The 27093-nt window shown below is 39.1% G+C and overlaps 1 protein-coding gene across 7 annotated transcripts in view; it reads right to left on the bottom strand.

Moving 5' to 3' along the window:
* The window catches only part of FLRT2 (fibronectin leucine rich transmembrane protein 2), a 58205-nt gene that overhangs the window by 28458 nt on the left and 2654 nt on the right, over window positions 1-27093 (bottom strand). The window contains exon 1 of one of the 7 annotated variants that reach the window (XM_063399113.1): window positions 26179-26295. The exons of 2 other annotated variants lie outside the window; for them this stretch is intronic. The gene's annotated coding sequence lies outside the window, so the exon portion shown is untranslated. 4 more of the 7 variants (XM_063399114.1, XM_063399109.1, XM_063399110.1 and 1 more) reach the window with 4 other exon arrangements.

Genomic DNA, 27093 nt, shown 5'->3' with positions numbered 1-27093 from the left:
TTTCCTTTTAAGAATTTTAAGCCCTTGAGACCATCTGGGCACAAATACCATGCTGTGTCAGGCCACATTCACTGTGACTGACAGGGCATAATGCAGCACAAGTTTGAATTTTTCTGCATTGCTGCTCTCACACTCCTTAATATTTGCTTAGCATGCCTGACAATACCACAGTCAGATCCAGCACATGCTCAGTGGCAGAGAAGAGCTGAAATTCTGAACATTATGACTGATGAACCATTTTCTCTAACAGCCCTCACAGCTCACAGTGGATGAACAAAAAATTTGGGATTTAAGTCTTCCCAAATTCTTTCTGTTATCACTTCCCCAAATTACTCAGCTGTACTGCAAAGATATATGTAATTATTTTTCAAAACAAAATAAAAGGCAGAGAGAAATTTTCTGTCTGCTAAAGATTTTTTTTATGTATGACATTTTACCAGTTGCTTACCATTTTCTTTGAGCTAATAAGTTCTTGCAACATCATTACCAATGACTCTAGAGGTAATTCTTCAAGACTTACATAATATGCCCTTGTAGGCAAATTATCAACAATGCATGTTCTTGAAAAGATAATTCTGTCTATGCAACTTATCAAGAAAGGAATGTGAGTAACCAAGGTGAGCAGATGCACCTTAGTCACCTGAGCCAATTAGGTCACCCTAAGCAAATGTGGCACTTCAAGGCATCAGGTCACTCACAAAATCAGCTTGGTGACCTGAGAGAGTAAGAAATTTCTGTGGGATCACTGAAACTTACAAAAAAAAAAAAAAAAAAAAGGAAAAAGAAAAAAAAGAAAAAAAAAGAGAAATACAGCGTTATATTTGAATTTCCTATATGTCTGTAAAAATAAAACACTTCTTTAATGTGAAATCAAAGTAATTGTTAATACTTTTTATACCAACATTAAAACATAACATGCATGTATATATTAGTGCTCGTATTTGAAATACAGTGGTGTAAAACTGGTTGTTTTACCTATTCCTACCCATTCATACATAATCCCTGCTCAGAAAGTTTACCACCTACCTTTCATGTAATTTTTTGCCTCCATTCACCCTGATCTGCTTTTCTGCCAAAAATACTGGAAAATGCACAAGCCTAATATTATTTCTCTTATACATTAAAAAAGAGGGAGAAAGTGTGTGTGTTTGGAGGTGGGGGGATCTAAACTCAACTCTGCATCACCGCTGGAAAAGAAAAAGTTTTACAATATTTCACCAAAGGAAGTAGCTAACCACAGAAATAGGTGATCTACTAGTCAGAGAACAGAACTGGGATTTGTACAAGCACATGCTGTAGAACTAGAGGAGGCATCCTGGGTCAGTGAATCCAATTCCCTGCTATCATAAATAATCATGTCATATAATCCCATTCATCTCATTTGAGCTCCATCTTAAAACCCTTTTTATGAATTTGCGGAACAAATGCATTCACAGCTAGTTTATATTCATTTGTTCTTGTGTAACCTTGTCCTTTTGCAAAAATAACTCATCTTCCTCCTGCCCTCCATTTATTTATAGAAGGCAATCATACTTTTTCTCTGCTATTATTTTGCTAGGGTAAAAATCCAGCTCTTTCAGTCCCCTCATGTAAAACAGTTTCTTCATTCCTCTAGTTATCAAAGCAGCTGGTCTGTGTACCTGCTCCAATTCAAACACATTTTTTTTATTAATATGCTCTTCAATGCTTCAAATAGTTTAACTCTTCTTATTACTAATGATCAAAATTTAATTACTTACTGGAGATTCTTCATGCATACTAACATTTCCCTCCTTTCACTTCCTTCCTTCCTTCCTTCCTTCCTTCCTTCCTTCCTTCCTTCCTTCCTTCCTTCCTTCCTTCCTTCCTTCCTTCCTTCCTTCCTTCCTTCCTTCCTTCCTTCCTTCCTTCCTTCCTTCCTTCCTTCCTTCCTTCCTTCCTTCCTTCCTTCCTTCCTTCCTTCCTTCCTTCCTTCCTTCCTTCCTTCCTTCCTTCCTTCCTTCCTTCCTTCCTTCCTTCCTTCCTTCCTCCCTCCCTCCCTCCCTCCCTCCCTCCCTCCCTCCCTCCCTCCCTCCCTCCCTCCCTCCCTCCGTCTTGGCCAAGGCACTCAAGTATTTTGTGACTGACACACATTCAAGTCTCCCTTCCCAGCTGTTGTTCTCCTAACCTACAAGTTAAACCTTCTGTTAAGTAACAATATAAATCCACCAATACCTAAAATGTTTCAGTATTTTAATAATTTCATCAAAATTCTTTCTTAGAACAGTCAATGAGTTGTCAGATATTATGGCAGTACTCTCATGAGAATTTATTTTATGTATGTGCTATTAGTTAATTTTATTTTAATAAAATAAATTTCTAGATGAAAATGCTAATAATTGTCAGCACCAAAGATAAGGTTAGAGGAATTATAATAGTAATACCCATGGAGAGAAGTTACTGCATTTCTTAACTCTCTTCCTTTTAGTTGTTATACACTAAAAAAGTTGTTTCCAGTCTCTAAGTCTCTAACATTTTTCACCATGCTAAAGAATTTCACCAGATCAGATGTTCTTTTGAAGTCTAGATAGAAAAAGTACATTATCATTTTCTTCAGGAAAACCAGTTATCTTGTTAAACACAGCTATCAGGCTAGTCTAGCATGACTCCTCCTCCATCTCTCGCTAATGCAAATTGTATTCCATTCCATTTTACACAGATATTTATATTCTTAAATATTTGTCTCAAAATGTGTTTTAAATCTTTGCTTATGAGAAGAGCAAAGAACCTCTAGCCACACTAACAAAGATAATTACTTCCCTATTTTTCTTTTTTCATATCTTCTCCAATTAGTGAAGAATGCCCCAGGACTTACTGTTTCAAATCTCTCAGGTGAAATTTACGCATCCTTAATACTTGCTGCATTCTCAGATGAAGAAATATCAGTTTTTAAATACATCCTTCCACTAGCTTTCCTCTTTGCCTTTGCGTTCCTCATGTCATCCCCACTGAAAACTCAGTAACAGAGTTTGAACCCTGAGCCTAAGACTTAATTTAACCTACCTGGAATGAATTATAAAAAATTATCTGTTTCCCTGCAATAGGGATAATGAAATATGTCACTCAGAGCACACTTGTTTTGCTTGCATTTATATGTTGCTTTAGAAATAAACCTCAGTTTTTAAACCCACAACAGTATCTCCAGTGAACGACACTAGGATCTGCTATTTTAAGTGTCCAAATGTACCATTCTGAGATCCTTGCAAGTTGTTCTGGATGAAAAACCCTCACATTAGGTATCTTCTAGGAGTCTAGGAGTTTAATCTAGATTAAATCATTGTGGTCTCTATTTTCACTGTTGTGCTATGAAAATAAGTTATTATAATATTACTATTGTTACACACTAATCTTACAATGTCAAAAATTGCTACTGTTTTATTACAATAACTTCATAATTCATTAAAGCAAATGAGAAGAAGAAAATGCTGCATAGTCTGAAAATTATAATCAGAAATACATGCTGCATAGAAAGTATTATGTGGAAAACATCTTTATACAACATAGCTTACTAACACAGGCTGGTATCTTAGATATAGGAAGATTAATCAGAACTAACCTGGCAAGTAAATATTGGAAAGGCACACAGTATTAGACAGAATAACAAGATTAGTGTTAAAAAATACATGAAAAAGAAGTTAGTATAACTTCTTTAACCATATGGTAAATGGCACAATTCTGAGTAGAAAAAGAATTGCTTGATATGGAAAATATATGCTATACATCACAAAAGGCAGAAAAAGAGCAGGGCAGACTAGTCAAAAGCAGCAGCCATCACCAAAGGCTTCAGAATATCCTGAAGACTAAAGCACCACAGATTCTTAAACTCTTAATTGTTCACATTTGTGAACAGGTTTCTGAGCTTCTCCCTCGTTCCTGAATGATTAACTACTGTCTTACTCACTCCCATATAAGGGCACATAGAATATTTTTTTCTACCTAAGAATGTCTTGTTATCTGTATAAATAGCTTGCATTCACTTATTGTGACCATAAATTCTGCAGCACTTAGTTCAGCAGGATAGCTCCTAACTATAGAGAATACAATCACTTTAGGAAGGAGTGCACTTCCAGACCCTTGATCTGATCTAAGGAAAACGACACTTAAGAATATTCTCCTTATCTACCTAATAGTTCTTGTATCATAACATCATCTCCCTTCTAAGCTAAATGCTTCTATTTTGTGAATGTCTCCTTACAATTGCATCAAATTATATTGTGAAAAATGGATGTTTATTTTGGGGGGGAAAAAAAATAAATGCAATAAAAGCAGAAAAATCTCTCTCTTACTGTTGACTTCGATTTTGAAGAATTTGAGATATTTTGAACTTTATGGGACATTTCATACAATGACGGTTTTTCACTACATCATCTTTAAGTGGTTTAGAGACAAAAGATGACACAGCTCTGAACATAATTTTTGAGATTGGTAAGAATTTATAACCAGCTAGGACCAAAGGTTAAATTACTTGACCAAGTGAGCTCAGTGAGTCAGCAGCAGAGTCAGAAAGAATAAGCCCCAGGAGTGAAATTTCATCTTTTTAGAGCCAACATAATTTTCCCATCACTTTCTGCTTAGCCAGGATTTCACTTCAGTTTCTATAATATGCTTCTGCCTCTTCTAATCACTAAAGCACAATGGCTCTAAGTGGCTCTTCAGTTACTAAATTTTTAAAATCTTCAGTTACTAAACTTTTAAAGGCTGTTTTGATGGTGTTGCTGGTGATATTTTTTGCCCTCTCATGTACTTGATTTTACATGATTTTACAAAAGTGCTCATCAATCATTATTTCTGTAATATAAGCTTAGGCAAGTAGCTTGATTTAAAATTTACTGACACCATAATCCCTTTAAATAGTTCCAGCATAGCATTAACTTATTATAGAGAATGACAGTATAATACAGAAATTGAATAAAGTAAAATATAAATAAGATTTCTGAAGAGAGACCAATCTCATGTCAGGCTATTTGCTCCAAAGAACATGAGGGCAATGTGCCATATTTGCAAACTTGATCTAGAAACACTTTAGCAACTTTTGTTTATATGCATGGGACTAACAGTGGTAACATTTCCTGTCATAAATATTTGGAAACTGTGGAACAAAGAAAATAAAATAAAACAAAAAAACTTCTGTATTTCTGTGTAGTCTGGAAAACCTTGACTAGCCCGTCAGATTAAATTTTTCTTTTTTCAACAGCAGAAAAGCTATTCATATATTTCCTTAAAATAATTTTTTAGATCATTAGTATACTTGATAAACTTATCACAAAAATTTGTAAATGCCAAACTGCTTGTAGTCTTTTGCAGCAACACTCAAAAATTAGTGGAAGCTTAGCTTTAACACCTTCAATACTTTATTGAAAATCCTAATTTGCTGATGACTGTCCAGAATTTTGCTCAATATGCTTGAGAAATATTTGAAATTGAAGAATTGATTCTTTGATTTAGTACTTTTATTTTTAACTGATTCAGATGGGCATATTTTCCAATGCAATTTTACAATGACATTCAATCTGGACAGCTACAGTTCTCACATTGCTGAGATAATGTTATTGCTATTAATAATCTCAAAGAACCTCTGAGTTTTAAGGCATTTCGTAGAGCCTCAGATGGCTGCATAAATTATGGCTGCTCATTATTTTAATAACTATAACATTAAAAATACTGGAAAGTCCATACATATGGCTTAGTTATCCTGTATATTTACCTTCAAAAAGTCAGAAATTATTGTGACAGGAAGAACACTTGCAGGAAACATAACACTTTATAAATGACACTCTAGTGCAAGCTAACCTTATGGTAATATAAATATTGATGTTATTAACGCCACCTAAAGTATCCACTGAAAGTATCCAAATTGAAATACACCTGCCTGTCTTGTGTGCAGTGTAGCAGTTTATGTCAACAAGGCATTGCCTCTATTGCAATGTTTTACTTTAAACTGATTTATTGCACTGATGTCCATTAGAAAGGGAAAGGAGATGGAGGAGATGCACAATGGGAGTAATAGAGGACCAGGAAAAGAAAGAAGACCCAAATGCACTCACTGTTAATAACATAAGTTACATGGTATCTTTCTACAGATTTCCACAGTGTGTGATTTCAACTACAGGCTGCACTGTAGGTACTTCTGCTGTGTGAATGTGGTTTCCTGACGTGAATGGAAATTTAGACATTTTTAAGGGTTTAGCAATTAAGGCCTAAGGATACAATATCTGAAAGATATACACAACAGATTTTATGAATAGGCGCCTGAACAAAAACTCTTCCAGTGTTGATTCTTGCTACTATTTCAGTGCCTTGTGTTCTTAATTACCTACACCTCCAACTGAAGACAATGTTGTAGTCAGTGTATTCTCTGTCAAAGGAGAATATATGAATCCTATGGTATGGCTCAACTCTGAGCAATCAATTTTGCTATTCCAAATGACCAAACATGGTTAATTAATTTATCTTAAGTAGTGTGAAAGTTTCCGTATGCCAGCTGTGCCTGCTCTATCACTGCAGATATATTTTCAACACTAATACATCAGTGCTTTGTCAAAGCTAATTCCATTTGTGCCTAGAAATGAGGCTTATGTAATTTCTTGGAGACTATGTATTAATTTTTGCTTTTATGAAAAAGATCCTGATGTTCTGCTTATCTGAGACAAAGGCTTTAAAAGAGTGCCATTTCAGCTAGTGGGACAAGTATCATGATTTTCAGCTTCTCAAAAATGCTCAGCATTTCTCACTCTTTTTTTGGATGAAATCTAGAAAGAATACTGTTTCAGAAAGGCAGTTTATTAGGTCTGTGAAGGATTCAAGCTTGAATGTTCCAAGTATATATGGAAAATACATATAGATGTATCAGATCCCACTTTTAGAAATTTTCTTTAGATCATTTAGGTTCAAACCAATTGTTGCATAGTTTTGATGAAAAATGCTAAGATGCAGTACTGGGCCTGAATCATACTCAGAATTTTTGTGTATTAGCTTAGATTCCAGGTGCTCATATAATAAGTTTTTGTCTCCCTTTGTGATGCATTCTTGTCTCAGTGCCCATGATCCACTGAGACAAGAAGAAAAGGAATACATCCTTTTCCAGGCTGCTTGTAGGACCTTGCAGTAGAGCTAAATCTAGTAATCAAATCACAGGCTTTTATATGTGACCATTTATTGGATGGATGCTCCTTTGCATGACAGGGAAACCATAAAGACCTCATAGACATATGAAGAGTTTTAGCAACTACTCAATGAATTGCTTGAAGGAAGTCTTAATTAACCATAAGGGACATGTGAAGGATAGTCAGAAGAAGTTACCCCTATTTCTATTTATTTTGCTGAAGGACAAACCATCACCTAGGTCTTTGACTCCAGGAATTTCAGTCACTTATGTCAAAACAAAGAATCTTAGCTATTATGCCACACAAATACCTAAAAATAGATTATATCCAAATTAATCAATTACCTGTCACAATGGGCTGGTATTAAATTTCAGGGGTTTATGCAGCACAAACTTGTGTTTAGGACACCAAATAAGTAATTCTGCATCACTTTAGATACAATGTTCCACTAAGTCAAAGTGTTTTATTTAAAAATTATTTAAATATTTCTAAAATTTTCAGCCAACTCTGGACATTAATATGGGAAAGAAAACTTGACTGTGTTAAATTCAGGAGGAATGGATTCCTCATTAATGTCTTACATTCTCTTTAAGTTTTTGTTATTCTGGAAAAGTAACAAGATCAGATCATCTAGTTGTCTGTTCATTCTTCTGCTCAAGTCCTGAACTAGCATAACTAATCTAAGAAAATTATGTCAGTACAGACCAAGTGAGGAGCAGAGCTGCATGTTCAGAACACAGAGTATATATTCTAGCATCATCAGATACACTGAATATTGAATCAATAACTGGATGCCACATTTCAGCCCACTGAAGCTTACCCAGTATGATATTCCAGTATTTTCTCTTCAGGAAACACTTGGGAATGAAAATTTCACATATATATGAGAAATTGCTAGGATTAACTGCATATTGCAAAAAATTATTCCAACATTCTTTATTAGGGAAATTAGTTTGGGAAGTTTTAGCCCAGAGACAAGCTGTGCAAACCAAGATGTTGGAGACATGAATAAAAGCTTTCCCTTGAAATGAATCTTAATTCCTCCCATGTCTCTAGAAAGAAACGGGTTTTGACAGACTGTATTTTGCCTCTGTTTCATTTAATTATTCACATCAACATTTACCAAGGGAGACTGGTCTTTGCTTAAATTCTCATTGCATTCCAGACAACCTGCTGCCTATTCTTATTACTTTTATTACTTATTGCTGTTGTTTTGTGGACTTTGCAGGCAATACTGCTACAATTTAAACAAAAAAAAAAACCAAAAAAACAAAACAAAACAAAAAAAATTATCATGAGACAACTTGATCTTCAGAAGAGCTTTTACTTCAGATTGTCTGAGATTTATATTTTAGGCCATACTGCGTTTTGAAATTAAATCTTCCTCACTCAAAAACCTAAAAATATAAAGGTGGTTCTTCTTGGTCTTTCCAATGGAGATAGTTGAAAGAAATTTCCACTGTGTTTAAGTATGTGTGGAGACCTTGCAAAATGGTTATCATGTTCAAAACTTATTCACTTTTACTGGGATTGAAAGTATGCTGAATTCTGAAGGACTTGACCTCAGCTGTGGAAAGAAGACTGCTTCTCAAATTTATTTTTGATCTAACTGGAAACAGAAGGAGCCAATGTCATATGCAGCATGAAACAGAGACCCACATTTCACAGGAATAATATCTTAGTCACTTTTGGGACAGAGTGGGAAGGTAGGGGAAATCTAAAAAACTTCTATTGTTTTATCATGAAATGACTGCAGTACAGCTGCATGATTCTTAAGCTTTGGGGAAAAATAAAGTAATCATAGATACTGTTGAGTAAGTAATGTTTTTAAGTAAGTAATTTTTAATCAAGTAATGCAGAGTTAATTGTCTCAGGACCAAAGCCCCTAGAAGTCGGCCATTGCTGCCTGGAGAAATCTGTAAAAGTGATACATACCTATGTTGCAGTCATGGTCTCTTTGTTACAGTATTCTTCAGATTTTTGATATATTTTATGGAGAGCCTTACAATATCCTTCACCTATTTACCCCAAATTCACTTCTTTATATAGAAAAATCAGTTATTTTGAAGCTGCAGCTTCATTAGGAATCATCTGATTATAGTAACATTTTTAATGCTTGTACTTGGACTGGAAGCAGACAATTGTTTTGCTGGGTTGATTTTTATTATTCTCCCAGGTCCTTCACGTAGCAAAATGGTGATATATACTAAGCACACATTTGAGTTTCTCTACAGGATGGCATATTAATCATCAAAATAAATCAAGGAGCTCTGTTCAAACAGTGTGAAAATTTTGCTGTTTGTGGAATACCATTTTTTTAAAGTTTATATTAAAAAGCAGACAATTCTTTTACATTTACCTATTACTTAGTATTTTAAATCAAAACCTAACACACTTTTAAAAATGAATTTTTGAACATGCCCTTTGAACTAAATATTGTGCTTTTGATTCTGTTTTCAAAAGTGTGGATTTTTGCAATTGCTTTTTACATGACTGTGGACAAAGGTAGCATGCAAAAATAGACTGATCAGTGTAGTTTCCTATTTGATTTGTCAACGTACTGATATCTATAATCTGTCAGTGTACTGATATCTGTTCATAAACCACGAGCACTCTCTACTTTATTCAGCCATTCAGGTCTGTACATGCACTGTACATGCACTGTTTCTGATTATTTACAGCTCCAAATATGTTTTGCCATGACACTGTCAATTGGTTTGATACAAGGATGTTCATCTCCTTTCTGCTTTATCCTGTAGGTGAAGATTTGAAACAAAGAGTAAGCCTCTTCATTTTCATTTATGTAGATGTAAAGTAATTCCTGCTTTCAGAAGAAGAAACCTATCTTTATACTGGAGAAAAATCTGTGGTGAAAGTGTGACCAGTCACACTTTAGTTTTGCTATTTCAGGTTTTGCAATTCCTTTTTCCTTATTGGTAATGACACATCATGAGAAGATTTAAACAGTGAAAAATTATCAGAAAGATCTGCCCCTTTTTAAGAGCAGTAATATGAGATATGGCGTTATTTATTTAACATTATTTTATTTGCAGCATAGCAATGCAGATAAGGGAAAAGTCCCCTCAAATGACTGTCAGCAATTATAGAACACAGGTACTCATTTATAACAAGGAGAATCTTCCTCCTGTAAATTGCCTGAAAAGCAAGAAATACACAGATTCATGAATTCAACTTGTGTAATTACCTGAGAGAAAGGAAGAGGAGATTTGTTTCTTGTCAGATCAGCTCTAATCTCATTTTCCCACAGCCTAAAATGACAGCTTTGTACTGATATCTATTAGTGAACCTGTGGACTCCTTCTTCTCTGATAGCAGTTGTTAAAATAGATGGAATCATGGTACCGTGAAAATGCAACCCTTTAATCTTGGTGGGAAGACCTGCGTTTCAGCATATCGAGGGCTTTAAGCACTAGAGGTTACAACAGAAGGGCAAAGTGAGGGAGAGCAAGAGAGCAAGAGAGCAAGGGTGAGAGATGCTGTATATAACATTTCTAGAGGAACAATCCATCGGGAGTAATTTTTGCAACGTTGTTTGCAGCTGGAATGTGCAGCACCATTGACGTCATTTTGCTAATTACTTATCTAGACTGTGCATGTGTATCAGCGGAGTTATAAACATGATCGATGCACCCATAAATTATTGTGTGTACAAACCACTGCCATGAATTTCATGATCAGAAGGGAATTTAAAGATTTGCAATTTAACTGATCGGGTCTCATGTTGAGTATTAATAATTCTCTGCATGATATAAAGACATGTAATATTATTGCACATTGAAGAACACTTTTGTAAAGGCAGCCTTCACTAAAATTTTCCATACTGGCGTTAGGTTAATACAGTGATGAGCAGAATAAGATCACATAGAACAGAATGCAATGTGGCTCATTATTACTCACTTTGCTTCATATCTAGTTGCAAAATATTGTACTAGTTTCTATAAAGGTAACAATGACTAACGAAAGGACACATTTATTATTAGACATTAACAGCCTCTGGGGTACTACTGAAATTTGTTCTGGAAAAAGGCCACTAAATCCTGAATGAAAAAAATCACTGGTTGCCAGCTAGCAAAGTCTTACTGTAAATTCTGGAGATAAATATTCACTGCAACGCAACAATACTGATTTTTTTCCAGTAACATTACAGCAGTTGTCTCATGCTGTTCTTATCTTTCTTAGACAACACCACCATCAGAATATGCACAACCATAAGCCCAACTGAAATTTAAAAATGGCAAACTGATAGAGAACCTCCGTCATTACTCTTCCTATTCCTGCAATAGAGAGTTCCTGCAGCAGGAGAAATTATTTAACTCATTAAAACTGGTAAGTTTGAAATTTACTGCAAGTGGCAAAAGTCCACTGTTGCATTGATAAAGCCATTATGTCTGCAGTCCTCCAGCAGAAGGAGATGATGGTTAGGCTGGTTAATTTTTTAGAGCCATGTTACATGCCCAAAATGGTCACATGACTGTGAAAATCAGCTACATTGGTTATAGCAATGGTGGAAGGCATGAAAAATGTCATGGAAAACATGTCAGTCACAATGGGCATAACAATTGCTATGAGACAGATATAAGGATCATAACTGCAGTATAAAATAGATGCCTCAATAAATTACTCCACAGATGTTTCTGAAATTCCAAACTGTGTGGCAAATAACTAGAGCAGTGCTGTAAACTTGACCTTAGGCAATTGCATGCCCAAGCATTTCCAGCTAAATCAAGAAAAAAAATATTTACTTTGTGTGAGAGATTTGAAGAGCAGGGTCCTCTATTGATTCTGAGGAAGCCAGGGCACAAACAGCAGTGTCAGCTCCCGGACTGCAATCCTTTCCCCTTATTGTTTAAAAAGGAAGGCTGGCTTACAGTCATGGCTTTAACAAGGAGCTCAACAGAGAAGTTTTCAGTTTTATGTTGTGGATAATTCAGCTGTAAACTGGTCAAGCCCTGATTTACACAAGTGCTACTACACATCTAATATCAAGCAGCTTTCTGAAGCTGCTTGTGCATCAGAATTCATTGATCAAGTGCTGTTCTTAACACTTCCTCCTATCCTATTTTTTTTTATATTCCTTCTTTTTATGTCAGGAAAAACAGTGTAGAGTTTGTTTCTGATAATGTGCTTTTTACGAGGACTTGTACAGTGTGACTGAGGCTCACGTCTGCTTTGTAAGAGCAGAGGAAGAAGAGCATGTGGAGGTCAAAGAGCAGTTTGTCTTCCTTACCTAACAAATCTTTTCACTTCTGACAGGGACCGGAAAATAATGCGCTGTTAATAGTGGTGGGTTTACCTGAACCCACCTTGCATTTCATATAGATCACCAAAGACTACGCCTGGATTTCAAATAGTAAGAAAAAGATTTTGTATTCAGCAAGAGAAACCCTGTGTCATTTACTCCCATCAAACGCTTTAAAGTATTGCACTTTTTTTTTTCTTTTAGACTTTTAGGACAGATGAATCAGAAATTCTGATTCATTCATTTCTGACAATTTCTGTTGTCAGAAATGACATGTTGACTAATTTCTGACCCTAGTAAGGGTATTTTAATTTCCAGTTGTGCTTCATTTGTCTGAATTGTCTAGTAAAGTATTTGCTAATCTGACAAAATTTGAGTTTTCTCCAATTTCCTAAAATCAATTAATTAAAAACATGTTTGGCTAAATTTTAGTGCTCATGAAAAGGGAAGGCAGATACCACCAAGCAAACCATCACACACAAGTCCCCTGGCACAGTTCTGCCGAAGCAGCTCAGTCCCACACCTGTCCTGGAACTATTCACAGAGCTAATCTATGCAGTAGTTATTCCCGTGTGGGCAACTATCCATGAGAGGCTTGACTGAGACCAGCCAAATTCATCTGCCTTGTGTTTTATTACTCACAGGAAGCCTGATCTGAAAGAATCAAGGGCTAACATGTTAACTCATACAGTGCCATTTTTCCACTGAGCTTTTTTTTTTCTCTTTTACAGTTACAGTAACTGAATTCTAGTCAGATTCTTTACTGGACTTTCTGCAAGATAATAAGTAAGCAAATAACCAGAATTACATGTTGTTCCAAATATTATTGCTACCACAACACTCATGGATAAGGCTGACACTGTAAAAAAAATTGCACACCCTCACTAACAAAGCAAGGACATATATCTTTAGTACAGCTTTCACCATGAATTATCTCCTTCCTTTATATTAAGGGCTCAGACTTGGTGCTGATGCTGATTGTGGGCATGTGGTGTGCCTGGGGGAAGAGAAATGCCAACCCTCTCATATGCACACACAGAGGGAGTTTCTGCAGCCATCGCTGGTTCAGCCCTCAGTCTGTACCACTTCTTGTCCCCTGACTGCAGAATCCAGTGCTGAATTCTGCCCTGCCTTCAGCTGCAAGAGGCAAAAGCACACTGCAGACCACAGCACAGAGTTTGATCAATGTCTGACCTAGCCAGTGATTTAATCAACAGGACAGCATGAATGCACTGATGATGCAGAAAAAACATCACATTTCTGAATGTTATAGTGCACAATGAACATTTCCTTCATCGGGTTTCTTATAAACAACAGTAATAAAGACTCACTTTGGTGTCATTTGCTCCCATGGCACTGTCCCCATTACTCCCCTAATTCAGTCTTTTTTTGTCACATAAAGGATCTCTAATCTCTTTCAGATGGGATGTCTAACAAAAAAAGCCGCCAATATACTCGAAATAACAAATAATTATTTCCCTTTGATTTATTCACGTTAACACACTTTCTGTGAATAAATCCATTTCTGAGAGGAAAATTTAAGACTAGTTTCTCACTAATTGCTTTATCTATCCCATCTTTACTCTGTATCTATTTTTTCTTATGATTAAAATGCATAGTTTCTAAAGACACAAAAATGAGAACACAGGATAATATTAATAAGGAATAGACTAAAGAACAACAGGCTCACAAAACCAGCAAGGGATCTGTTCTAGAGGTAACACACTCTGAGAGAACATTAACTGTATGATAATTCAAATGTCCACCACAGAAACAATCAGGGGAACACAACAGATCCTTTTGTCCCATCTTAGCTTGTCCTAGAAAGTGCACTGTGCTACTTCTTCCTCTCATGGCAGTCTTTTTCTTCTCAGATGAATAACAGCTTAGGTGGTTAAAACTGTGATCACTAGAAAATTCTGATTTTCTATTGCACATAAACTTGTTTATCTCTGGACTTCATTTGGTCTGGATGATTTTGATTACTCACTTCCATCCTGTTTTTCAGTTATTTTCTAGTTACTTTCCCTTTCCAGCTTTTATCTTCCCTTGGCACAACACTTCCCTACTTAACTTTCCAAAATTATATGAGGAATATTTAAATGAAAATAAAAGCTTGCATGACCATTATTATTTCAGTTTTGATGGTATCTTTAGGATACTTGTCCTCAATGCACCTGACATGACAGACATAAGAGGATGAAGTCCAGCTTAAAATAAAGATCCTTCTTAGCTGAAGAGCTAACTAAAAATTCTGATTCAGCCTATGCGGCCACATCTATTTAAAAATTAGAGACAGTGAAAGAGAGAAACAGAAGAGTAGTATGTTGCTACCAGAATACAAACACATGTCAATAAAAGCACCCCAGACAGTTGGAAGGCAAATTTCATAGCAAGGCTCCAGGGCTTTTTCTTTTATTTCCTATTGTACTAAACAGGAGATAATCTTTGAGCATTGCACTGAAAGAGTTAAAAAGAATGCCTTTTGACAAGCACTGGCTATCAATCAACACAAGACAATATACAGCACTATATTTAAACACCCCTCCCCAAGATTGCCAAGTATTTTTTTACAGGACTTAAGCAGCCTGTGAACTGACACTGATGTTATCTGAAATTTAAAAGTGTTTATTCTCCCAGTGCTCAAAAAGGATCATCTTTCTGCAGCTGGTTGGCTACACTCGAGGATGCTTTCTCTGGGTCAGCACATGCATAACCAGACAATCATTTGGCAGCTTGTAAAATATGATTGCATATGAGATATTGATGGCCTAAGGGAAGTTCTGAATATCAGAGGTTCATAATTAGAATATCTATGCATTTGATTCAATAGAGTTTCCATCAATGTCACAGAGATGAGTGGTTATGAATTTCAGAGTCATCTCTGCTCGTACAGACTGATTTATGTACTTTCAGCTTTGGACAAATGAAGGGTGAAGAGTTAAAACTCTTCTACCTAGAGACCTCCTTATCCTTTGAAGGGCTCTGAAATTTATAATTGTGTCTCCTGGTGCTCAGGATCAAGCTCCACAGTTGGTAACTCATGACCTATTTATGATCATGCCATCCATCCACTTTCAGTCATTCTGTCCTCTTATCTGTAAATTCACAGTCACACCATGTAGGATGTGTGGATCTGCTGATAAGACATTTTTGCAGGAAAGAGAATCTGGGCAGATCAACAGTTCTGTTGCCAGAGCTGCTGGCAGCAACTCTAACATCTCATTTATTCCAGATTTATAAAGATACACTGTGCTGATCTGAGAATAGAACTGAGTGTTTGACTTCTGTGATAATAGACAAACCTGCATGTGGTACTACATATAAAGTTAAATAGATACAGATAAGATTATCCAGTGTGGAACAGAAAACAACCATCTTGTTAGCATTGAGATTTCCACAGCTCCTGAACTGTGGGCTTGGATGTTCTTAGGGTTTTGCTTTTGGGTTTGTTTTAGTGGGTTTCGGTTGTTTTTTTACTCTTTCTTTAGCTTTCAATGACAGCATTTTACTGGAATTATACATAACTAAAAGCTAAGGTTCTAGGTTATCACACAAGAAGGGATACAGAACTCTTCGTCCAGAATTTAAAATGAAATAAAATTTCAATGTTTTTCTTAAGATTGTATTGAATGAAGTAATACTTGGGAAAACTGTTCTGTATTAACTATGGAGAGGAGGCACTACAGTAGAAACCCAAACAAACTAGAAAAACTCATATAACAATTTACATTTCAAAGTTCTGCAGTATCACTGCCCCACTACCTACTTAAATAATACTAAAGGAAGATGCTAACTAAGCTTCAGAAGGAAATAGATTTTGTTAAATTATATTTTGCTACTCCTCTTGAAAATTTCTTTTTTGTTGTTTTTTTCTATATTTTGTGTGTGTCCCCACATGAATTTATTTCCATTTTTATAATTTTAAATACATAATACCACATGAATAAAGCAGATTTTTATAGGGCTCAACAGGGATAAAGGAACGAGAGCAACATTACTGTCAGATGCTCTGCCACAGATGCTCAGGCATCTCTGGGCAATTATAAGGGACTTGGCTCTGTCTGTGGCATTCAAAGTGCACATTCTTAAAAGAATGAGAGGTGTCCATTATGCTTCTTTCTTTCCTAAGCATTTCCAAAGCCACAGTGGTAGACACTTCTCTCTATGAGTAAAGACTGTAATTCTGCTGCACCACTGATAAACAGTAAGGTTTTGAAATTAGTTTTGTTGAACAGTGAAAGTAATTTCTCAAATAAAATAAAAAAAAAAAAAATACTTCTACTGGCAAAATGCATTCCACAATTTACTGTTGAACTGTTCAAGAAGCAGCTCTTCACCGAGCAGCATGGCACAGGGCCAAAATGAGCTATTTCAAAAATCACTGTTAGGCATATACCAATTTGATACACAGGATTTAGCAATACAGATGAGAATGACTGCCAGTATGTGATCGTGTTCTGTTAAATCTTAACAGTCCCTCACTGTATACTCATATTCAAAGTGAGGAAATTTGTTCTTAGACAATTAAATCTGTTTTAAAGGAGGAAAAAATTATCAGGCTGGATAACAGCATGTTTAATTTGCCTAGTTTACCTATTTTGTTTTGGAAATAAATTTTCAATGGATAGTCCAAAGCATCAAATGGTGAAATACTGAAAAAGTTTAAATTAAGAGAAAATGTTATGAGCATATGAGAGAAGTGTGAGCTGTTGGTTATTCTTTCCTGTCTTTTCTGCCTCCACTTTCTCTTCTCCAATGAACAATGTGGGGACTTACAGTAATGGATCTGTACAACATGATGGAATACGCATCTAGAACAGTAATATATTTAATTGGAGTCCTACAATCACTGGATCTAAGATCATGATAATTCAGGTATCAAAATATTGTGGGTTTTGTTGGTTGTATTTGTTTGTTTGTTTTTAATAACAATTGATGAAATTTAAGAGCAAGTTATCAATGATACGGCTCAAGAAATAATGTGTAGTCTTGGAGCATTTATGACTAACTCCAAAGCTAAGTGGGAAAAGATAAGAATAAGGTTAAACCTAGATGAACTAATGAGATGGCCAGTGAAACCAGACAAACAAGACTGTTAAATAGGGTACATTTAGTTGCATGCAAATCTCTCAATGACATAAGAAGCACCACCTAGGAAAAACTTCCTAGATCACAAATGAAATTACAAGGTACTGCTAACAAATACTCCTTCATTTAGAGGCACCTGTCATGGTTTCGGTTAGCATTTAAGGGATGAAACAGGCTCCCTAAAACTCCCTCACTTACTAAAATCTTAATTGATTAAATGATATGCACACACTATGTCCCATCTACAGAGAGTTTTTACAGAAGTATACCTATGTATGCTGTGCCTGTGACAAACATACTGCCACAATCCTAATAAAGACACAATTCTAGTAACTCAAATTACGTTTATCTACATAGCTTCTATATACCTGAGGAAACTACTATTGAAAGCATATATACATTAGTATAACCAGAGACATGCTGTTGGGGTTGTATCATCTTCAATTACAGCTAAATGACATCACTTTGGGGTATTCAAATCATTACTCACATGAGTAATACCTAATAATGAGAAGAGTGTCTGTGAAATTAACTTGCCAGTGAAAGAAAGAAGGATTGAGTCTGGAATCAAGTCCAGTAACTTAAAATGCAGTTCTTCAGCTGTGAAGTTGTATTTCATAAGCACAGGTAGGTTGCTACACACTCTTTCCACTGACCTTGGGAGCAATACCTCTTGGGAGCACCTCAGCTTTTACTCAGTATATTTCCAACACACTGGAGGAAAAGTACACCTTTTTTTCTTATTGTTTAATTTGATTTGCAGCTCACCAAGAAAATTAATTTTGAATTAATATTAATTATATATGCTTTGAAAGGTCCGAGGAAGACCTCTATGACTGGACAGTCACAGTCACCTATATTTGTAACACAAAGAAAAACTATATATATATGCATGTACATATATATAACCCACATTTCTTTTTCAAAACTGCATATTTAGTCTCATGTTCAGTCAGTATGATATTGATATAAAATATTATTTTTTTGCATTAGTTTCCAATGACATTTTAAAGGTCATCTTTTTCTCTTTAGGAAAAACATACAGGAAGTCCTAAGAGAAAGAAATATTTGTACTCTGAACCTACAGGTCTGCAGCTGATGAACCTATGACTGTAGTTTGACCATGTTTGGATCCTCTGCCACCTCTGTGAAGATTGAAGACTGTGCATGAGCACCAGCAACGCCCCCCAGCACTCCTAGGACATGGTGCTGGAGCACCCCCACGCAGACAACCCTTCTGAAGGCAATGTCTCTTGGGTAACTCTTACAGAACAGCTTGGCCAGGTATGAGCTGCTAGTGCAGCTGTGTGGCGCAGCACTGGAAGCACTGGCAGAAAAAGCTCTACTCTTTAGATTAGTTTGACCTGCTGGTTTTGTACAGGAACGACAAAAGCTGCCAGTGAGAACTGGGAGTAACACCGCAGCACACTGACTTCTGTCTTCAGGAGATGCTGATGAGGCTTTTCATTCAGACCTCTCACCTCCACTGCTCTCAAGAGGTCATGGAGCACTCCCATACAGTTCACAGTGTTTACTACAAGAGGAGTGAGTAGTAATTGCCCAGGTTTTCCTTAACACACATGTACATGACAATAAATGACTAATATATCAGATGTGGAGTTTCAAAATCTTTTGCTTCTTATGCTCCCACAAGATCTCAGACATTTAAAAAGTCTTGAAAATTTTGCCTGAAGAGAATATTTGGAATTACTTTAGGTTTAGTCATCTAGAGGGAATTAGCTTGGTATCTATATGGTATTTTTAAGATAATTAGATTACCAATGACAACTTGGACATGATAAAGAACTTTGGCCAAAGAGTAGAACTTCTGTCACTTCATCCAAACATTTTCATTGTGAGATATTAAAAATAAATGATGATTAAAGGAAGTAAGTACTGAATTCTGTGGCTCAAAGTATGCCTCTGCCTGGGCCAGGATTTCCAAAAACACAGTGCAGACCACCACAGTAATCTACAGATTGATACAGCCTGAACTACCTTTCAAAATTTCTCTTTTTTCCTCAAAATGTTTTGACTGCAGTCTTTAATCCACAACTGTTGCATAAAATTACAATGATAACTTATATTGTGAATAGTTAGGTGGTGTTTAAGAGTTATGAAAGTTGCCTGTTGATTTAAAAGCCAGGCCAGAATATTATCTGTGACATCTAATATTCTGCTCAGTAAGGGGCAGATCCTTCAAAACACTGACCAGGGCTTGTTGGAAGCAAGGCTCCTCTCACCTGGGGCCAAAGTAAAGCCACCACCTTGCAGGACCAAATCTGGCAATGATCTGATCCTGTATATCGAAAGAGGGGTTTTTTTTCTGAAAGGACTTAAGCAGTTTCAAAGACAGTAGCTTTGGATGATAAATAATTCTGTGTCATATGCCTTTTTAAATACATCCTTGCACTAAACTCAACTAGAAAAGGTTTATGAAAAAAAAACAACACACCAAATAAAGCAGTCATAGCTTGCAGTAAAATATACAGAAGACTGTTTCTAGGCAGAGTTGAAACACAAGATTTCTTTTAAGAGGGGAAACTTTACAGACCTTGTTCTGCATCATTAAGTTTTCAGGCATGCTGAATAGAGCATGATGAATTTGTCTTAAGTTGCTGCTAGTATTTAATTTTGATACAGTTCAAGGGGCTACATCAGAAGAGGGAATCAAAGACAGAAAAAAACAAACTACCTGTTGACCAGAAAAATCATCAATTAATAAAAAAGGAAAGATATAAGAAGGTCCCAACACCTTTCACCAGTGGCTGAAAATATCATATTAAAATGTAGTATTCCTGGGGCATATTGTTTGATGCGATTAGAATGTAATTTGTTAAACAGAGTAGAGCCTTTATTTCAAACACTTCTTTCCTGAGTATCATCAATGGATTAAGGTTTGGGTTTGTTTAAAATAAATGAATAAAACATGCCATCATTTTAATGATGATCTTTTTGGTTGTTTTTCTTTAAAAGAAAAGAAGTCAAAAAGAAGTCAATTACTTGAAAGGTGTGGGTTACACATTGCTGTAGGGAAATTGAAGCTCATATCTTCAGTGTATGTTAAATTAGTCTTCTTTAAAAAAACAACAATTGTATATTCTTCTTTTCTACTTTTTTAAAATAAGAGAAAGAAAAGAAAAGAAAAGAAAAGAAAAGAAAAGAAAAGAAAAGAAAAGAAAAGAAAAGAAAAGAAAAGAAAAGAAAAGAAAAGAAAAGAAAAGAAAAGAAAAGAAAAGAAAAGAAAAGAAAAGAAAAGAAAAGAAAAGAAAAGAAAAGAAAAGAAAAGAAAAGAAAAGAAAAATTTTATACCTCTGAGGCAAGTTTCAATTCTTTTGGTTTCTTGAGGAAATAAATAAAAAGCTTTTCAGAAAGACTCCTAAGAAGACTGCCCATGGGGGAGGGAAGGAAACACCTAAAAACATCACATTACCAAGCACTGAGGTAATCAACTACAATCTGAGAAATGTCAAACAGTGGTACTCATCTACTCAAAGATTTTGCTGATCAAGTCCTTAACTGCCATTTACAATCACTAACTAAAATATGGAATAAAGTTGTGGATATAAACAAGAGGCAAATTAGTATTGGAAAGCTGGGTTTAATAATCCTCTAAAAGAGCCCATCTGTTTTATAAAGACCCCTTTTCCCTTGATCTCTGACATGTATTCCTAATATAGACAGCACTGGAGGGGTTTCTTTGGTTTTTTTTTTTTTTACTTTTTTTAAACACCCTGCTACTATAAACTCTACTCACAGTATATCTGATCTGAGTGTTTCTCTCAAGTTTCAATTATGTAAGCACTGAGGGGCAAAAAAATTTCACACAGGTTCAGCCTGCTTCAGAGTAAGTATTATAACATCAGACAATATAAATGCAATTCCTTTAGTACTGATGTTCAGTAGCCCTGGTTACTTCTTATATTGATGATTTTTGCAAATATTTATCATATTATCACTGCAATAGCTGAAACATACTGAAAGCACTTTCATGTATGGAACTGGAGTTCGGTTTTGTTTTCCTGCTTAAAACACTAGAAAATCACATTGTTTGCACTGAATATAAGACTGAAAACGTTAAAAACTAGGTGATTTGCAGGTATAAAAGACTAAACCAATTTATAGTCTGTGTTTCCAATCCACTACAGTGAAGGGAAAAAACCACCATTGACTACACCCTTCTCACAGATAGAGGTCACTAATGGACTGGATTTGAATCTGCCTAGTGAAAGCCTGAAAGTTACATGAAAGTATCCTAGACAAAAATGAACTCATTTTGAGATTAAAGAGGTAACAGAAATGATTAAGAAATAAAGCTCTCACCTTCCTGGAAACAGTATTATCTTAAGCGTGTCTTCTTTCTAGTCCTTTAAATAGAAAGTTCTGTACAGGAAAAGCCTGATAGTTGTACTTGTTTCAACTCCTTTTTGTTTTCTTCACTTGGTAAAACTGTTTCTCCTTCTTTGCAGTGGGAAGGGTAGGGAATCAGCCCTAATGACATCCCACACTTTAGATACTGCTATTTTAAGCAGTTGAATGCAAGCACATTCTTGATTCTTGAAGGAAAGCATAGCCCGTGTAATGCAGATTCCAACTGGAAGGGTGTAGGGTTGCGCAAAGGAGATATGTCTGCATCCTAAATCAAACTCTCCAGCAGGCCAGGATATAAATGTGACTTGTAACAGTGGCTCAAATTAGATCCAGACTTCCCCAAGCCAAACACAGATAACATCACCTCACACAAAATATAGGGTGTACGTGTGTGTGAGAAGCGACTCTTCAGAAAGCTGGGTGCATTCCAGCACCACTTCTTGCTAAAGCCTTGGACTTTGGAAAACACTGATGACTGCTCTAGTCACAGGTAGTTTTACAGACACTGTATTTGCACAGTGCTCTGCCTTGTTTTACCTACAGTACTGCAGGCCTGACCCCTCTTAACTGCCTCGCTACCATATCAGGACACAGAACAACCATTGAAATAGTCTCTTGAAAACTCTCCTCACATAATTTTCAGAAACAAGATCAACACTAACATTCTAACATCACTTTTGTCACATAGAAATAATAACTTCAAAATCACATCTGTTATGTCTTATTATGCAATGTTTAGATCTTTTTCATTATGCCAAGTTTATGTCTCAGTGATAACATTGCATATATTGACTCCTTCAAAGAAGAAAGGAAACAGAGGTGGATAGAGATACAGGTACAGCACCTTTTAAGAGTTTTGAAAAAATGCTAGGATGAACTTTTCACCTTTCAAAAAATACATATATTGAAATCAATTAATTAGCTTTGTCTTAAACTACAAATACATAAAGGTCTGTCTTTGGAGAAAGACCATGTAAGTAAATGAAGCAAGGAATTAACTCCATGGAAAATTGTGAGGGTTTTTGTATGGTTAGTTTGGTTTATTAAACCCAAGCACTGATCAATCCCAACCTCTGAACTGGTTTAATTTCCCTGCAAGCACTGTAAAGTTAGTTACAGTAAATAAACCTCTCTTTAACATACATCCGGACTTTCAGGGAGAGAGAGAGAGAGAGAGAGAGAAGGGAGAGGGAAGGAATGAGAGAGGGAGAGGGAGGTAGAGAGGGAGAGGGAGGTAGAGAGGGAGAGGTCTGACTTGCTTTTAGTATCTTTTCCTGCTCCTCATGTAAGGAACCTCTTCCTTTCTATTTGGCTGAATGCTACATTGCAAAATCCAGTATCTGAAGAAATACAATCAGTACCTTCCACACACAGTGCAGGAATTTACACGGATTTGTGCCTTGGATTTATTAGCTTATTGTAAGCCTTAAAACAGATTTCCTCCATTAAAATTAATTAAAAGCTCCTGTTGACTGCTCCCCACTCTAAAAAGAAGGTGGAGAATCCTATTCTCTTAACTTTGCTGATTGTTTATTTATCTTTTATGGGGTTTTATATCATATTCAAGAGAGGTCTTTTCAGCTGCTTGACTTCCTTCTGCCATCTGCTATTTTTTGTTCACACACCATCCCTACGCACCCAGCCCCCCGCAGTATTTATTCCTATTTTGTCAGATCCCCGTCTAACCCGTCAGGTCTCTGAGCCGCTCCTCTGTATTCCGAAGTCTTGATCGGATTCTCTTCACCTCGCCCCCACCCACTCACCGGCAGCCCCGCTCCGGAGGCTGGGATCTGATGGATCCTCCTGCCGGGCGCAGCTCCCGGCTCTCCCCGTGGATTCCTGAACACTCGGCAGCGCCCAACTAAGCCGACCACCTCTTCCAGGCAAGGCTCACCTCTAAAGGTCCCGTTTCTCCGAACCACCTCCCACACAGAGCCGCCGGTGCCGCTCCCACGGGCGCTGTGCCGGTGCCCCCGCCGCGGGGGGATCCTCGGCCGTGCCCTCCCCGCGGGTGGGGGCCAGGCTCCGCACCCTGCCGGCTCGGCAGCGAAACGCGGCCGCGGAGCCGGGACCCGGCTGCAGCTGCCAGCCCCGAGTGCCGCTGCTGAGCCGCGGGCTGGCGCAGAGCAGCCCGGGGACCCTGCTAGCACTTGCCGCCGGCCATTCATAAATCCACACTTGTGTGTGCCCGGCGCCGCAGACGCGGGGCTCTAACGTAGCGAAGGCGGTGTTTCTGACACAGCCCGATCCCGGCTCCTCAACTTTGCCATCTGGGAGAAGGCAAAGGGCACCGCGCCTTTAGATCGCCCGCGGCTAGAACTACCAGAAAGGAAAGGAGTGAGAAATGAAATCCCAACTGTACCTGGCGGTGTCTGGGAATCCCTCGCCGGCACCGATCGTAATCCCCCTCCGCGCCTCTGGCCCCCCACACCAAAACTTTGCCGCCGCCGCTCCTGGGTGGTGGCCGCCGCCGCCCTCCGCCCGGCGCCGCTGCCGGCCGGCCCCGCGGGCCCGTTCCCCGCCGGCCGCCGCCGCTCCGAGCGACCCCCGCGCCTCCCGCGCCTTCCTCCGCCCTCGCGAGGCGGCGGCATCGTCCTACCCCCTGCTCCGCCACCGCCTCCTCCGGCGCGCAGCCCGCGGCTCTGGCATGCCCAACGCACTTTCTCTCCTCGATTCGCTCTCTCTTGCCCCCGCCGTTCCTCCTTCTCCGGTAAAAAAATAAACGAGAGGGAACCGCGGCTACGCTTGCTCTTGGGGTTTCTTTTGGGTTTTTTTTTTCGGTTGGTCGCTTTTTTTTTTTTTTTTTCGTCTTTTGCTGTCCTCTGGAAATGATGAAAGGATCACATGAGGAGCAGGCACGGCGACCCAGGACCCTCGTAAGTCGGAGAAGGCATCGGACACATGTATGTGAGTATATGTGTGAGCGTGTCTGGCTCTCTCCAAGTCCTGCGCCTGCCTCCAGCCGGGATTGCAGGCTGAGCTTAGCAGTAATGATGCCTCACATCTCACTATTCCCTGCTAATGTAAGTCGTGCCTTTTTTTCCTCCCTGCCTGACACCCCAGGGAGATGTTTACAGTAATGAATTCAGTTGATAGCCATCTCTCTCTCTCTCTCCTGGAGTCCCTCCCACATTTCTAGTTTAAAGAATGCTTGGAAGGCAGGGCTGCAACCTAAAGCTTTCCAAGAGGCAAAGTCAGGCTAGATTTTCTCTTTTTCTTCTTTCCTTATTTCCCTCCCCGTCCCCCCCGTTACCCCCGTCCCCCTCGGCTGCTATTAACCCCTAGGTTGCTGAGGACAATTTAGCGAGCTTCACCCGTTTGGACTCGCCCCCTGCCCCTCTGTCAGCAATGGGAACCGAGCGGGCGGCGCTGCCGGGGGATGTCCGGGCTGGCAGACCCCGATGCCCGCCCTGCCTCCACCCGAGCCCGCCGGGCCGGCGCTGCGGGGGAGGGAGCTGCGGGCATCGCCGTCCTTGGCGGCGGGACTGCCCCGGCACGACTGCTCCGGGGGCTCTCGGAGCGTATCAGAGCGGATCGGAAGGGAAGCCGGGAAGTGAGCTGAAAAACTCCCCGAGCGGCAGTTCTGGGAGATGCCCTCGCTAGCAATAATTACAGCCGTGCTCTCCACCAACATGGCGATATTTCATGTGCAGCCGCCGACAAGCCCGCCTCCCCCACCTCCTTTTTTTCCTCTCCTTCCTCCCTTGCGAACTTTTAGATACGCAGTACCAGTATTCAACAAATACAACACAGAATAAAAGAATCTCCAACCCTCAGGGAACAGACGGACCTCCTCTCGTATTCTGTCTGATTTTCATCATCAGTCATAAAGACTTAAAAACCTCTGGAGAAACCGCCTTTTGCCCTAAAGCGGTAACAACACCCACTCCCCCCAGCCCCCCTCTTTCTCCTGTACACAATCAGTGCGTGTGCACATGACAGTGTGTGTGTGTGCATGCCGGGCTGTCTGCGCTTGTTTCGGAGTAACCCTTCCCCCGCCGTCCAGCTCCCTAGTAGGCTACTGCCTTGCCCTGGCAAGCCCACTTAAAGACAAGGGTATTTAATACCGAGGAGCACTTGAGCAATAGGATACAGCCGTCAAGGTAGGACGGGGGGTGTGCGAAGAGAATTTGCCTCAAAGTCCTACATTAGTAGAGAAAACGCACAGCACAGCTTTTGCAGCGAGTTACTTTAAGAAACGGGCTGAGGAGGGATGGAAGAGAGGGAGCTGATCAATGCCATGTGTCGAGGAAACAGAAAAGAGAACCGAAATGCCTTGGGGTTGGCTTCCCCCTCACCCCTGGCTGCTCAGTGCCTTCTATTTGCTCGGCCGTACCTCAAAAGCTGAATCACTCGCTATTAGCTCCGCGCCTCCTTCGCCCTTCGCTTGGCGGGGCTAAACCACTCCCGACTTCAAAGGCTCAGTGAAGCCGTACCGAGGAGTCCCGGCGAGGGTCAGCCGTGTGCTCGGCGCGGCTCCTGCCCCCGCACTCGCCCTGCCCTCCACCGCTGCCCTCCGAGGGGCTTGGGAGGGTCCCGCTCCGGGACAGCCCGCAGCCGCCCGCCCGCTCCGAGGAGGGCTTGTGCCCTCACCTACGCGCAGTGAGGGGGTGGGGAGCGAGCACGGACGGGGAAACGCAGGTAGCGGGCATTTCTCAGGGGACTCAGCAAGAGGAAGGGAGTTAAGGACGAGACCCCGCTTCCCTCCCTGCTTACGCCCCCAGGATGGAGGGGCGGCAGCCCGGGGCCCTCCGCGGGTGCCAGGCGGCCGGGAAGAAGAGGGTGTGACAGCGGTCAGCCCCGCGGTCTGAGCCAGCATCCCCACCTCGGAACACGGGCTGCTCTGTAGTCGAGCCTGCTCGCAGCTGCCAGCTGGTCCCGAGGGATGAAAGGATCAGGAGCCCCGTAGAGTACAAAGGCCAATGTTCTAGGTATTTTTTTACTTTTTAAGATCTTTCTTTCTTTGCCCCTGCATACTTTTCAGAGCTCTTATTTGAGCATGATTTATATCTCCCTCATGAAGCTGATGGACAACCAGTGCATTTTCTGGCGAAAACTCCCTCTCTCATGTTTAGTCCACCTGTCCCTCTGCTTTCCACGTCCCCCATACTAGCAACCTGTCCTCAGCACAGAAGGCAGAGCCGGCCATTGTCGATCACAGGTATTTCTGTCCTCTGTGCCCCTAATCAGGGAGGAGAGTGGGAATGTTAAAAACTTCTGCAAGGCTGTAGGTAGTTGCCCTGCTCCGCAG

The sequence above is a fragment of the Prinia subflava genome, chromosome 5 (assembly GCF_021018805.1).
Source record: "Prinia subflava isolate CZ2003 ecotype Zambia chromosome 5, Cam_Psub_1.2, whole genome shotgun sequence".
Taxonomy (NCBI): Eukaryota; Metazoa; Chordata; class Aves; order Passeriformes; family Cisticolidae; genus Prinia; species Prinia subflava.
Note: the sequence above shows the minus strand (reverse complement) of the source record. Positions and strands in the feature narration are given on the sequence as shown.